Source organism: Gymnoscopelus microlampas (genome assembly GCF_963454915.1).
Source record: "Gymnoscopelus microlampas genome assembly, chromosome: 5".
NCBI classification, from domain to species: domain Eukaryota; kingdom Metazoa; phylum Chordata; class Actinopteri; order Myctophiformes; family Myctophidae; genus Gymnoscopelus; species Gymnoscopelus microlampas.
Genome location: NC_139942.1, coordinates 55,961,931 through 55,976,220, shown reverse-complemented (window position 1 = coordinate 55,976,220; position 14,290 = coordinate 55,961,931). Strand labels below are relative to the sequence as shown.

General features: G+C 40.0%; 1 protein-coding gene across 1 annotated transcript in view; it reads right to left on the bottom strand.

Moving 5' to 3' along the window:
* The window catches only part of astn1 (astrotactin 1), a gene marked incomplete at both ends in the record, with an annotated part of 706,990 nt that overhangs the window by 424,775 nt on the left and 267,925 nt on the right, over positions 1-14,290 (bottom strand). The window lies entirely within an intron of this gene.

Below are 14,290 nucleotides of genomic sequence, written 5' to 3'. Positions count from 1 at the left end.
CCGGCACTCTGCCACCATCATCGGGACAAAGATGTTTGTATTTGGGGGCTGGGGGGGGTACCAGGGGGGGTACCAGGGGGGCTACTGCAACACCATCAGAGTGTTTGACACAGAGACCGACTGCTGGCTGAACACACCTTCTGCACAGCTTCTTCCAAAAAGACGCTGGTGTCATTCAGCCTTTGCCTACAATAGAAAGCTGTACATATTTGGTGGCATCGACGGTAACCAGACCCTCAATGATCTGTGGAGCTTCAGTCTAGAGACCTTCTCCTGGAAGAAGGTTGATCCCAAGGGGAAAGGCCCGTGTCCAATGTATGCCATGTGCTGTTGCATGATGGGAGATCGTGTGATCTTCTTTGGAGGATACAAACAAAGTCTAAAGTCTAAAGTCTACACTCCCTCTGATGACCTGATCATCTTAGACTTCAGTCCTAGTCTTAAGACGTTATGTAAGCTAGCAGTTATTCAGTACGGTGTGGAGCAGTCTGAACTCCCACACAACATCAAGTGGGAACTGGCAGCCATAACAATCAACTAGTGCTGTGAGCCAGTGGTTCCATGGAATCCTTTTTTTTTTAACTCAAGTGAAAGTATCGATACTGCAATACATACATACTCTGTTACAAGTAAAAGTGTTTTGAGCTTGAAGATCGGCTATTTTCAAAATATTTATCTGTGGAACCGAGTCAAACTAAATAAATGCTTCAACTCCTACAATTCCAAGTGCTTGTCAGGGTGGGGGGTCCCCAGTTCAATTATGATTATTTTGGGGGGTCCCCAGTTCAAATGTGATTATTTTTGGGGGTCCCCAGTTCAAATGTGTTTATTTTGGGGGTCACAGCCTGAAAAGGTTGAGAACCAACTGTTTTCGGGTATCAGGTTGTCAACCTTTTTGATACAGGTCATGTCTTATTAAAATGATCTCAAGACCCTGATGGAGGACAGTGGCGTCAGTTCAGCAAAAGCTAAGGTATGGCAAGGTTAGGGTTGCCAACTCCCAGAGATTAGAATAAGGGACACCTATCCTGGCCGCGCGGCAAAGCCCCGCATACGGAATGTCTTTTGGGGGGTCAAACACCCCAAACCCCCTGAATGCATAGAAAACTATGGATTATACCTATAACACAATACAAACACGATGGTCTTACACCTGACCTGCATTAGGCTACTATTCATGATTATTTTTTTTGTCTGGAGCCAAGGTATGGCACCTGCCATACCTTGGCATACCTAATTGACGCCCCTGCCTGAAACGTGTGCCTAGTCAATTTTGGCCTCAACACTGTGATTTTTTCATATTTCTGGGGGATATTTCAATGCTTGATTTAACCACTTTCCCAAATGTTAGAAACATCGAGACCTATACCATTCGATTCGGGAAAAAAAAAACAGGTGACAGGGATAAGCTCCAAAGCAGAGTCAATCAGCAGCTACAGCTTCTCTAAGTTGGTGGCGGAGGACCCTCATAGCAGTACATATATAAACGTTATTTGTGCCGTATATTGAAACTGTATATGATGTGCTCTAGTAATTGCAATCTGAGCTTTGCCTCAATGAAGGCTGTGGTGAAAGTAGTTCAGCCAAGTGGTATACAGTGATCTGACAAAATATATTCTGTTTTCAGAACAAAGTACATTTACTAAAGTACTTGTGCTTAACTCACTGAGTGCCATTAACGTGTTTCACGTGTTTTTACCGCTATGGCTCAACGTGCCAATGACGTGTTTGACGTGTTTTTTGAAAAACATGTTCAGAACCCCAGATATCATCATCTGAAGATTTGCAGCTCCATCCACTCCTTGTTTAACTTAGAACTGAAAAAGGCTGTATCTCGCTTCCTAAGCACTTTTTGTTTTCTGTGAAAAAAACGCTGGCACTGGGACAACATCATTCTGAAATAATTCTGGCAATGCTGGCACTCAATGAGTTAAGTACAATGTTGAGGTATTTTTAGCGGCGCTAGCCGCTCTATACCTATAGAGCGGCTAGAGCGGATCCTGCTCTATACCTGACTTTGTCCGTGTTCACCGTCAACGTTCTGATTGGTCAGACCCGTCAACGTTCTGATTGGTCAGACCCGTCAACAGCAGATACCTGACTTTGTCCGTGTTCACCGTCAACGTTCTGATTGGTCAGACCCGTCAACGTTCTGATTGGTCAGACCCGTCAACGTTCTGATTGGTCAAGCTTCACATGACACATGGCTATAAACACATTATAAACACATATCGATGACAAAATGTATCAAAGGCGCCGCTACCTTCACACATGGTGTGATTTTTTACTTTACTGGAGCAGTTCCAATTTTCAATAATTGTACTTCTGCCCCACTTCATCTCAAAGGCAAACATTTACTCCACTATAATTATTTGAAAACTTTAGTTACTTGTTACTTTGTAGATTTTCATTATTATTACAAAACAACTTCAGAGTATATATATATATATATATATATATATATATATATATATATATATATATATATATATATATATATATACACACATACACACACATTTTGGCAATTTGAAAACAGCCGATCAACAAGCTTCGTTTTGCGACGCGTTGTGAACTTGTAGATCTGCTATTTTGAAAGGATTTTCATTTGAAAACTTGTGAAATGGGACATTCTGCATAATGAGGACTTTTACTTTTGGTACTTTAAGTATATTTTGATGCCAATACTTTCGTACATTTACTCGAGTAAATTTTGAATACCGAACTTGTACTTGTAACAGAATATTTCTACAATATGACATTGATACTTTTACTTAAGTAAAACAAAATTATACTTTTTCCATCACTGGCCACAATGCAAGTAGTACAGTGATCTGACAAAATATTCATTTTTTTCAGACTGCAGTATTTTCCAATCTATGACAAAGGACACTTTCAGAAAAAATTACATGACTTCAGTTTGGTTGCACAAAATTGTTAATTAGAACTGATTTATACAATAAGCACAGTGATGATTTTTCCTGATAATATCACGTTTACATCACCCTATTCTGTGCGTTTGTGTAAACGACAGCTATTGAAATGCTCACTTATTGTTGCAAACATTGAGGACAAAACGTATCTTCACACAGTCTACACAATCTGAAGACACCCTCACACATCCTATGGCATATGGTACGATAATACGATCGAATAGTTCAAATAATGGACCATAGTTTCATGTTTCATGTCACTGGCGTCTTTGACGTGGGTTTTCCCAAAGGTCCAGAGTGCCATTGACGCGTCGACGTGTTTTCAGTGTTTTTCCACTAGATGGCGCTCTTCACCGACACATGAGTGACCATTTCATGCTCAGACACACAGATCCAGGAGATCACGTGATCCCAATATGTCCTCTTCCATTCACAACCTTGTTCATTTATTTAGAAAAAAAAGCCTACGTCTCGCCTCCCTGGTTTTACTCTGCATTTGTGACGAGACATGCTATATTCAATGGCCTATAACAAGAGAAGCACGATCGGGGGATCGATGATACTGGAGATAAATATGCTGTGACTATACTTGAATAGGTAAGAAAGACGAAAAATCGCCGGCACTATTGGCAATTGTGTCATGGATTTACTTGGCATTGAATGAGTTAATAAAATCATATTTTGTCTGACTGACTGAAGGAGGAGTAGGGAATGCATTCCTTGCAGAAGGTGTGATTTTTTTATGAACTGCCTTCGTGGCGTGCAAACTAGAGTGTGGGGCGGCTAATCCATGTGAATCAATTTGAAAACACTCTTCCACCAGGTCCATGACAGTAATCTTCAGATTTCACGCCGGTTTACGTGGCTATAGGTACCATGGCCGTAAGGGCTGATTCAATTGACATGCCAGGTTGGTGGACGTGGATCAATGGCTATTCTGTAAGAGTCTATGTTACTCTCTTTGAGTTTCTGAGTAAGAGAGTTCCATTGTGTTAACCCATTCAATCCGGGAAGGCGTCTGTGTGCCGTTTTTGGATTTCTTTGGGCTATTCAAAACATAGCAGATCTACACGCTCATAGCGCGGCACCGAGTGCTGCGCTACAAGCTTGTAGATCTGCTATTTTCGAAAAATCTTTTTTTTCTGAAGAGAACATTTGTAACTCAAATCGTTGCTTCTGGGGGGGGATTCTACGAATGTCTTCTAAATCCTAACAGTTTTTAGCTGGTTCTCAAAATGTCAAGGACCACCCAAAATGACATGTATTTGGGTTGCGGACCCCCATCTCAAAAAATGTTGTTCCAGGGACCCCCCAGAAGCAATGATTTGACTTAAAAATGTTCGCTTTAAAAAATATATATATATATATTCAAAGATTTGCAAAAACGTGTACAAAAATAGTAGATCTACAAGCTCGTAGCGCGGCACCGAGTGCCGCGCTACGAGCTTGTATATCTGCTATTTTTTTTTAATAGCCAAATAAATCTGAAAAATGACACAGATGCGTTCCCGGTCTCAATGGATTAAGTCATTTCTCATTCTCTCGTGTTCACCAGAGTGAGAAAAGAGAATAACTATACGGCCGCTGTCTCCCGGAGGGGGGTGGGGGAGTCCAAATGTCTGAAGATTAATCAACTTCTGTAAAAGACAAATTAATCAAATGAAATTCTGCCCTTTTGTTATAATGGTATTCAAGTTTCCTCCAGCACATAGTCGTCCTCAACTAATCTCAGGCTTATGGTGATTTCTTTCTCTCTTTCTTTCTTTCTTTCTTTCTTTCTTTCTTTCTTTCTTCACTTTCCCCTCTTCTCTTTCGTGGGTCATCCATCAGAATCTCTCAAATCTTGTGTTAACATAAAGCACTATTAGTGCAACATCTAATATTACATCAATCCCTCACGCCCCCCCCCCCCCCCCCCCCCCCGGCCCTGTGGCCAAACCACACTTATTCCATGTTCATCAGATGCATTTAGTGTGTATGAACCCGTATGAATCTAAAGAACCGTTTACTGATTCACCCGTTCAATCCGAGAAAGCATACTGTGTTATTTTAGATTACTTTGGCTATACAAAAATAGCAGATCTACAAGCTCATAGCGCGGCACTGTAGATCTGCTATTTTTGAGGGGAAACAATTGTGAAAATGTGTGCAAATGCACTTTTAAACTCATATTATTTACTTCTGGGGGGTCCCTGGAATAAAATATTTTGAGATGGGGGTCTGTGGACAAATAAATATCATTTTGGGGGTCCTTGACATGAAGAGCCACTGATATATATATATAAAGATTTGAGTGAAATATGTTCACTATAATAAAAATAAATGGCGTGCTATGAGCTTGTATATCTGCTATTTTTAAATAGCCAAAGTCTTAATGGATTAATGTAAGGAGAACGTCTGGCACGTCTTTGTACTGAACGAGGAGTTCTAGCGTTGGTGGTGAGATGTCCCTCCAGTTCATCAGTGACATTGATCTGTGACCTTCAATGTCTTTTTGCTACTGAAGAACGTGGCTCTGTTCTATAATTAACTTCCACAAGCCAGTGAAGCTACGGTACTTCCTCCACGGTAATGAAACAGCTGCGATGGCGGGGGGGGGGGGAGGGCTGATTATAGCATAAAATGTCCTTTGAGCAATATTTATATCTATTATTTACGTTTAAATCACAGTTCTAACACTTTTTTTTCCCTCCTCTCTTCTTTATCCCCCTATCTGTTCTTTAGAGTGTCTTTGAACTATGTTGCCTGCTAGACACAAGAATCTTCACATGTTAACACATTGGGTGCCAGAGGTTTATTAAAATATTATACGTTGAGTGCCTGCATATCTTCCATCCACTTACGTTGATACGTTTCGTGCTCTAGAAGCCCCGACGCGGAAGTGCATGTAAACAGAGCGTGCGTGCGAGACGGCGGAGGGTCCCGACTAACGCCTGGAACAATAATATTTTCAACGCGATCCTCCATTGCAGAGTGATCGCCGATCGAAAACGGCTCGCCTCCACCACGTTAAAAATAAATGGAGATATTAAGCTTTTAGTCAAGGAGTTAACATTGGAGCGGCCGACTGGAAGGATTTTTGACATGGAGCCACATCCAGCCTCTCCTTCTCAGAAACTCCTTGGATGATCCCAAAGTTTTGTTTTAGCGCCCCACGTGGGCCCTACGTGTACAAATAAAATTGGGTCAAAAATGGTCCGGACCGTTTACGGCACTCGATGTGTTAAGAATGCAAATTCCCATTTGAAGCCCTATAATCCCCATTATCGGTGAAGAGATTTTGTGTAGGGGGGGAAGGTGGTAAAAATGAGTACAGTATAGACAGACCCCTGGGCGACCTGTGTTCAAAGTGACCATGTTTTATAGGTATGTTTTGGTAATTTATTTAAAGAGGTGGTGCCGTGGTTTTGCACTTTTTCTGTTTTTCATGTGTCTATGAGGTTGATAGAACTTCATTAAGCCCCCTGGTGGTGTTTTTATAGTGTTTTATGTCTTCTCTGACTGTTTTGAGTTTCTTCCTGGAGGCTGAAACCTTGAGGGTCAAACGTGCCAATAGAAAAACTGCACTTTAATGACACAGTAAAATTATACCCTCCCCCTCATTATCATAACACAACAGGTGTGGGTATGAGGAGGGACTAGGACAGGTGGGTGGTGCTAAGGTGGTGGAGGAGGTGCTAAGGTGAGAGGCCAGGTATACTTAATGAACTGGAGGCGTGTCCACATAAAAACATAATTTTAACACTTTCTGTAAACTTTTTGGAAAAAAATCTTCCTCCTAGTATAACCATAATACCTGATGATCATGTTTTAGGGGGGGGGGGGATCACTGAAAATCAATAATTATTCAGAAAACCCCAGACCACAGAAAATCCACTGAATGTTCAAAGTTCAGTTTTTTTGGGGTGTAATTGAGGTCATAAAACTCCCAAATTAAAGAATGAATGTCATAAGACCTTTAATGTATTGCAATGAAGCATATTTAATTACACAGAAGTGCAATGAAGTGGATGTTTGTATTCCTCATATTAAATGTTCCTGCTGCAGTAAATTGAAAATCCATCATGGTCAGCTAAGTAAGTAGCTAGGAACCACCTGTTGCTACGAATGAATATTCAAAACCGTATGATAAATGTCCTCAGTCATAATTAATGTATTCTATTATTAACCCATTAAGCCCGGGAACGCATCTGTGTCATTTTTAGATTTGAGCTAAAAAAAGCATAATTGTATACTTTGGCTATTCAAAAATAGCAGATCTACAAGCTCATAGCGCGGCAATGAGTGCCACGCTACGAGCTTGTAGATCTGCAATTCTGTTTAAATCGTGAACATTTGGGCAAGTCTTTGAATATATGTTTTTTGAACATTTTAACTCAAATCTTTGCTTCTGGGGGGTCCCTGGAACAACATACTTTGAGATGGGGGTCCGCGGCCAAATACATTTTTTGGGGGTCCTTGACATGGAAAACCTTCGAGCACCACTGATATAGCAACAATAGTTTTTCAGAAAAATGAAGAAATTTGTTGAGACAATCGACAGTTACAAATGTTTGCTTTAAAAATATACATATATTCAAAGATTTGCACACACCTTCATGATTTTTCAAAAATAGCAGATCTACAAGCTCATAGCGCGGCACCCGGTGCCGCGCTATGAGCTTGTAGATCTGCTATTTTTGAATAGCCAAAAGTATAAAATAATGGTTATAGTTAAAAGATCTAAAATGACACAGATGCGTTCCCGGTCTTAATGAGTTAAAGGTAGTAAGTAATGGCAAGAAGTGCATTTGAGGTGAGGACACACAGGGGGGGGGGGGGGGAACTGATGTTGGGGGGGAGGGTATTAGAACAGCGCTAACCTGAGGCCAATTAACCTTTCCCCTTTACATCTAAAACACTTGTCGGCTGGCGAGGGAAAACCATGAAATTTGCATAATGAAGCACGTGACATTTTGCTTTAGAAACGAGCCGATTATGATGATGATGATGGTGATGGAGCCTCTACGCTCTACTTTAACCCATTGAGACCTGAAGCCGTTTCTACATGTCTCCTAAATCTCAACAGTTTTCTGAAAAACGTATGTTTCTATATCAGTGGTGCTCAATCGTTTTCATGTCAAGGACCCCCAAAACTATATGTATTTGGCCGCGGAACCCCATCAACATATTTTGTTCCAGGGACCCCCAGAAGCAAAGATTTGAGTTAAAAATGTTCGCTTTAAAAAATATATATATTCAAAGATTTGCACACATTTTCACGATTTTTCAAAAATAGCAGATATACAAGCTCGTAGCACGGCACTCGGTGCCGCGCTATGAGCTTGTATATCTGCTATTTTTGAATAGCCCAAAGTGTAAAATAATGCTTTTTTTAGCTCAAATCTAAAAATGACACAGTTCCAGGTCTTAATGGGTTAATTACAATTAATGTTAATGACAGAGCAGCGCCGTAGCACTTATCCTTTTGTCGTTGGACCATTTTCTGATATGACATCACAGTAAAGACCGCTGATACTTTAGGGGGGGTTCTCCTGTTATCTGAGTCTTTTTCCTGGATGTGGAGACCACTGAGGGAACAGCACACTAATATAATACTGTCTGCAACCGTTATCCATTAAGACTAGGAACGCATCCGTGTCATTTTAGATTTGAACCACTTTAACAAATGGGCCTGGTCTTCAAGATACACCACAACATTGGGATCCCCCTGTATTTGTCCAAATACTTCCAAAACGTTAATGAAGTCCACGATCATAACACCAGAGGCAGCTCCACGAATCATGTTCAACCCAGATTTGGCTCAACAAAGGGAATTAACTCGTTCTCATGCTATTCAACAAAAATGTGGAAAGCCCTACCAGAAGGAGTAAAGGAGTGTAAAACCCTACTCACTTTCAAAACTGCCCTAAAGATACACCTTCAGGAGGCTGCAATTCGAAAATGGCCCCTGTCTAAGTCTTAACCTACCCCCCCCACCTCATTTTGTTTTTCTCTTGTACATATTTTTCACTCTTCATACCAGTAACCTGTAAACTGATTGTATGACATTCTGTATAGTATTGTGTATATCTGTCTGTCTCTTATATGTCATCATGATTTGTGTGCATGGGGATCTCATCTTAAACAAGCTCAGTGCTTAATGAGTCTTCCAGTTTAGTAGACCTTGTATTGTGAATTTGTACTTCCATGTACTGATGTTCTCATGTCTACTAAATAAAGTACATCAATCAAACCATTATCTTATACTTTGGGCTATTCAAAAATAGCAGATCTACAAGCTCATAGCGTAGAGTGCCGCGCTATGAGCTTGCAGATCTGCTATTTGCATAAGTGGTGAATGTAAGCGCTGAAAGATCTAAATGATATAAGAAGGAAAGCCCACATGCAAAAATGTCTTTTGAAAACTCACCACTCATTAGTCTGTAGATAAATGTCCTTTCCATTACTATGCAGTTATTAAATGAACAAAATGGCCTTGCATGTCGGTTTAACTAATGAGACCTATAGTGTTTGATCGTGGACTGGAAATCTGTCATCTTTATGAACTGATAGAGTTCTCCATGTCCACACTGCCTCTGGGCCAAGGTAACAAAATCCCCAATTTGTGAAGGGCCACTTAGAGAGGATTAACAACGTCATCAACTATGTCGAGGAATATGGGCCCCTGGTGTTCTGATTGAGGGGCCTCATATTATCTGAGAGAGCTGTGTGTAGAACATTACGTGGCAATAGGAATTCATACTATGGAAGCCAGTGGTGTAAAGTAACTAAGTGCATTTACTCAAGTACTGTACTTAAGTACAATTTTGAGGAGTTTTTACTTTACTGGAGTATTTTACATTTTCAGTACTTTTACTTCTACTCCACTACATCTCAGAGGCAAATATTGTACTTTTACTCGACTAGAAGTGTTTGAAAACTTTAGTTGCTAGTTACTTAGTAGATTGTGATTATTATTACAAAACATACATTAATCACTTCAGCCCTATATACATTTCAGCCATTTGAAAATAGCAGATCTACAAGCTCACAATGTCACGCATTGTGAGCTTGTAGATCTGCCCTCTTCAAACATTTTATACTTTTGATAACGTGTGAAATGGGACATTCTGCATACTGAGTACTTTCTACTTTTGGTACTTTAACACTTCACCTGCCAGAGTTATTTCAGATTTTTTGCTGTTGTCTGCCAGAGATTTTTCATTGAAATTTAAAAAGTACTCAGGAGCCGAGATACATCATTTTTAAGTTTTACGTTAACAAGGAAGTGGATGGGAGTCTTTTCCTTCGAAAAATCATATCTCCTTGGTCTTTGGGTAAAAAAAAAAAAAAAAAATTGAATAGATCGCATTTATGCGTGATTGGCAGAAAATGAGTACATTTTGATACCAATGTATGTGTACTTTTACTCAAATACATTCTGAATTCTTGACTTGGAGACTCCTGTTACTGAACAAACACTCTATAGCAATGACTACTATCAGAATATAGAGCTATTTAACACTTATTTTAACCAAAGAAAATAACTCACCCTACCTTTAAGTAAAACATTAGAGTACTTGTTCCACCACTGGTTGTACACCCCCCCCCCAGGCTGATAAAAGTCAGGCGGTTTAACGGTTACACTCAACATTGACCCTTGGATCCGGTAAAGGTGAAATATTGATCGACCTTACATGCCTCTATATTGTAGTGTCAAGCCCGCCTCATTTATATAAAAAACACTCATAACGCTGTTGGGCTGGCTGGACACTATGCAACACACGTTCCTTAACACACCCCCGTACATGTAAACATGACATCCCCCCCCCCCCCCCCCCTTAGTTTCAAATAAACATGTGTTTCTAAGAATTAACCCTTTAAGACCGGGAACGCATAGATGTGTAGCCACTTTAACCATGATTTTATACTTAGGCTATTCGGTACGGCACTTGGTGAGATTGTAGATCTGCTATTTATTGAAAAATCGTGAACATTTGTGCAAATCTTTGAATATATATATATTTTTAAAGCGAACATTTTTAACTCAAAATCTTTGCTTCTGAAGATTTGACAAATGTCTTCAAATCTAAAACAGTTTTTGGAAACAAAATATGTTGCTATAATATCAGTGGTTCTCAAACTTTTTCATGTTAAGGACCCCCAAAATGATATGTATTTGGCACAGATTTGCACACATTCTCACGATTTTTCCAAAATAGCAGATCTACAAGCTCATAGCGCGGCACTCGGTGCCGCGCTATGAGCTTGTAGATCTGCTATTTTTTAATAGTCAAAGTATAAAAGTATGGTTAAAGTGGTTACACAGATGCGTTCCCGGTATTAATGGGTTAATATCCCATGCTGGTAACTGAGGAGTAGTTAGTTCCTTGGTGTGCAATGCCCTGTGGGATAACTAAATGATTTCTATTCAAGGACACTTTTCCCCTCATCTTTATGCGCCTTAAAGCTGGATTTATGCTTCGTTGGGTTGGGCCGATATCACACACACACCAGAACATAGCTGATCTACAAGCTCAGCTTGTAGACGTGACAATTGTTTCAGTGCGCATGCAACACAGGATATCACTGGGGGGTAAAGTAACTAAGTGCATTTACTTAACAGGGTGGGGCATGCATTCCCTACTTGTCCTCTTTTGTCAACCCACAGGCCCTCAGGACCCTCTCAGGGGCCCTGATTCAACCACATTTTGACTATGCTAGCACCTCCTGGTACTCCAACACCTCAGTGTCACTGAAGACTAAGCTTCAAACCTCCCAAAACAAACTGATTCGGCTACTCCTCGGATTGGGGCCCATGACCCACCTTTCTCCCACCCATTTTGCCAGCCTAGGCTGGCTCAGGGTGGAAGACAGGGTTAAACAACTAAAAATGGGACTGGCCTTCAAAATTGTAAACGAAAATTTGCCCGATATGCCCCCTATTCCCGCATATCTGAGTAAATACCTCCAAAAGGTTAGTGACACCCACAGTCACAATACCAGAGGGAGCGTTAACAACAATTTGGTACCACCCACCCATAAAACAAACATGGGCAAATTCTCCTTCTACAGCACTGCCACCCAGGATTGGAATGGGCTAACCCCATCCCTCAAAAAATGCAGTTCGCTGGGCTCATTTAAAAGAGCCTTAAAAAATCACCTTTCAGGAGGCCAAAAGAGGAGGTAGTACCATTTTCCCATTAGATAGCCGACCCCCCCCCCCTGTTCTTGTACATATCTTCCCCCCCCCCCCTTTTTTTATTTCTTGTGTTGTACATAGTATTATATGTATGTATATATGTATGTGTATATATATATATATATATATATGTATGTGTATATATATATATATATATATATATATATATATATATATATATATATATATATATATATATATATGTGTGTATAGATATATAGATATATATATTCTTACTGTTTTTTTTATTTTCTTTGTGTAATGATATTCGAACTGTGGTGCCACTATATATGTCTATGAATTGAATACCAAGGCCCTCATTGGAAACAAGTCCGCAAGGACTTTTATGAACGGACCTGTTAGACAAAGTATTTTAAATGTAAATGTGTTGTTTTACATTTTTTTGCCTAATAAAATATTCAATCAATTCAATCAATCAAAGTATCATTCCGAAGTAGAGAGGTGTGCCCAACGGGCAGAATAGAATAAAAAGAACCTCGTCCAGAAAATAACTCTTTAGCCGTTTTAGAGAACCCCCCCCCCCCCCCCGCTCCTGCTGGAGGATACGATACGACTCAATAATATGTACTAGATTGTGTTGTGGAACTGTGGTCATCCAATTGAATAATGTAGCATTGCCATCCCAGAGTCTGTGTTCTCTCTCATGCTCTGTCTCTGTGTGTGTGTGTGTGTGTGTGTGTCTCTCTCTCTCTCTCTGTGTCTCTCTCTGTCTCTCTCTCTCTCTCTCTCTCTCTCTCTCTCTCTCTCTCTCTCTCTGTAATCATTACACACGGAGTTGATTTCAGATTTCCTTTGGAGGATTTATGGACCATTTAACAATTCAATTCAAACACTTTTATGGCATATTGCATTACTAACTATTTATTTTTCATTTCTCCTTCTTCCCCTCTCCTTCTCTCCCTCTCCCTCCCTCCCTCCCTCTCTCTCTCTCTCTCTCCTTTGTGCCGTCACCTTATTGATTTGGTGTTGGCCCTCAGAGTTTCATTTCTGTGTGAATCATGACCGGAGGAGAGACCGCTGGGTGTCTGACATCAACCTCGCCGAGCAGTTAAGACTTTCTACAGCGGCCGTTATAAAAGGAGAGATAAATGAGAATAAACCATATAGTGGGGTTCAAAGTGTCAACATTAATGACGGTGTCAACACATATACTGTAAAAGAGAGCGCAGCCGAGCGTTTTGTTGTTGTTGAGCCGAAGTTGCATCTCTTTTTTTTATCATAATACAGTATATGTTTTTTAATCTCGTCAATGCTTTAAGGGAAAAAAGGTCACACACAACAGAGCGGTGTTAAACATCTCTCAGCAATACTTCAAAGCTTGAAAAAGAAGTTACTAGAAACTCTTTAACGCATTACGACCGGGAACGCATCTGTGTGTCATTTTTTAGATTTATTTGGCTGTTAAAAAAATAGCAGATCTACAAGCTCATAGTGCGGCACCGAGTGCCGCGCTATGAGCTTGTAGATCTGCTAAAAAAAATGTAATCGTGAAAATGTGTGGACATCTTTGAATATATGTTTTTTTAAAGCGAACATTTGTAAAATATTTTGTTCCAGGGACCCCTAGAAGCAAAGATTTGAGTTACAAATGTTTGCTTAAAAAAAAATATATATATACTCAAAGATTTGCACAACCGTTCACATTTATTTTCCAAAAATAGCAGATCTACAAGCTATGCGCTTGTATATCTGCTATTTTTGAACAGCCAAAGAGACCTTAAAAAATGACGCACAGATGCTTTCCCGGTCTTAATGGGTTAAACTTTATTGCAGAACTCACAAGATTTCATTCTTCTTTTTTTCTCCCATTTTCCGTTTGCTGCAGCGGTCAGCAAAAAGAATAAAGACCCAAACCTTCAGCTTCACAACCTTATGAAACCTCCCTGAACGTCTAGTTCTAGAGTTACTATACTCGCCTCCTTTACCGACCACCCCCCCCCCCCCCCCCCTTCCCCTTAGAAAAGTAATATCCAAGAAAAAGTAATATTGTGAGGCATACATGGGTAACTGTAATACTGATATATTATTGATTTCAGCTGTTTACAATACCAAACATGCAAACATGACCCGCTTTAATTACTTCAGTCTATATTAGTAGCTTAATGACTAGTATTACAATTCTATTGTCTTTTTTATGTCCAATGTATTTGTA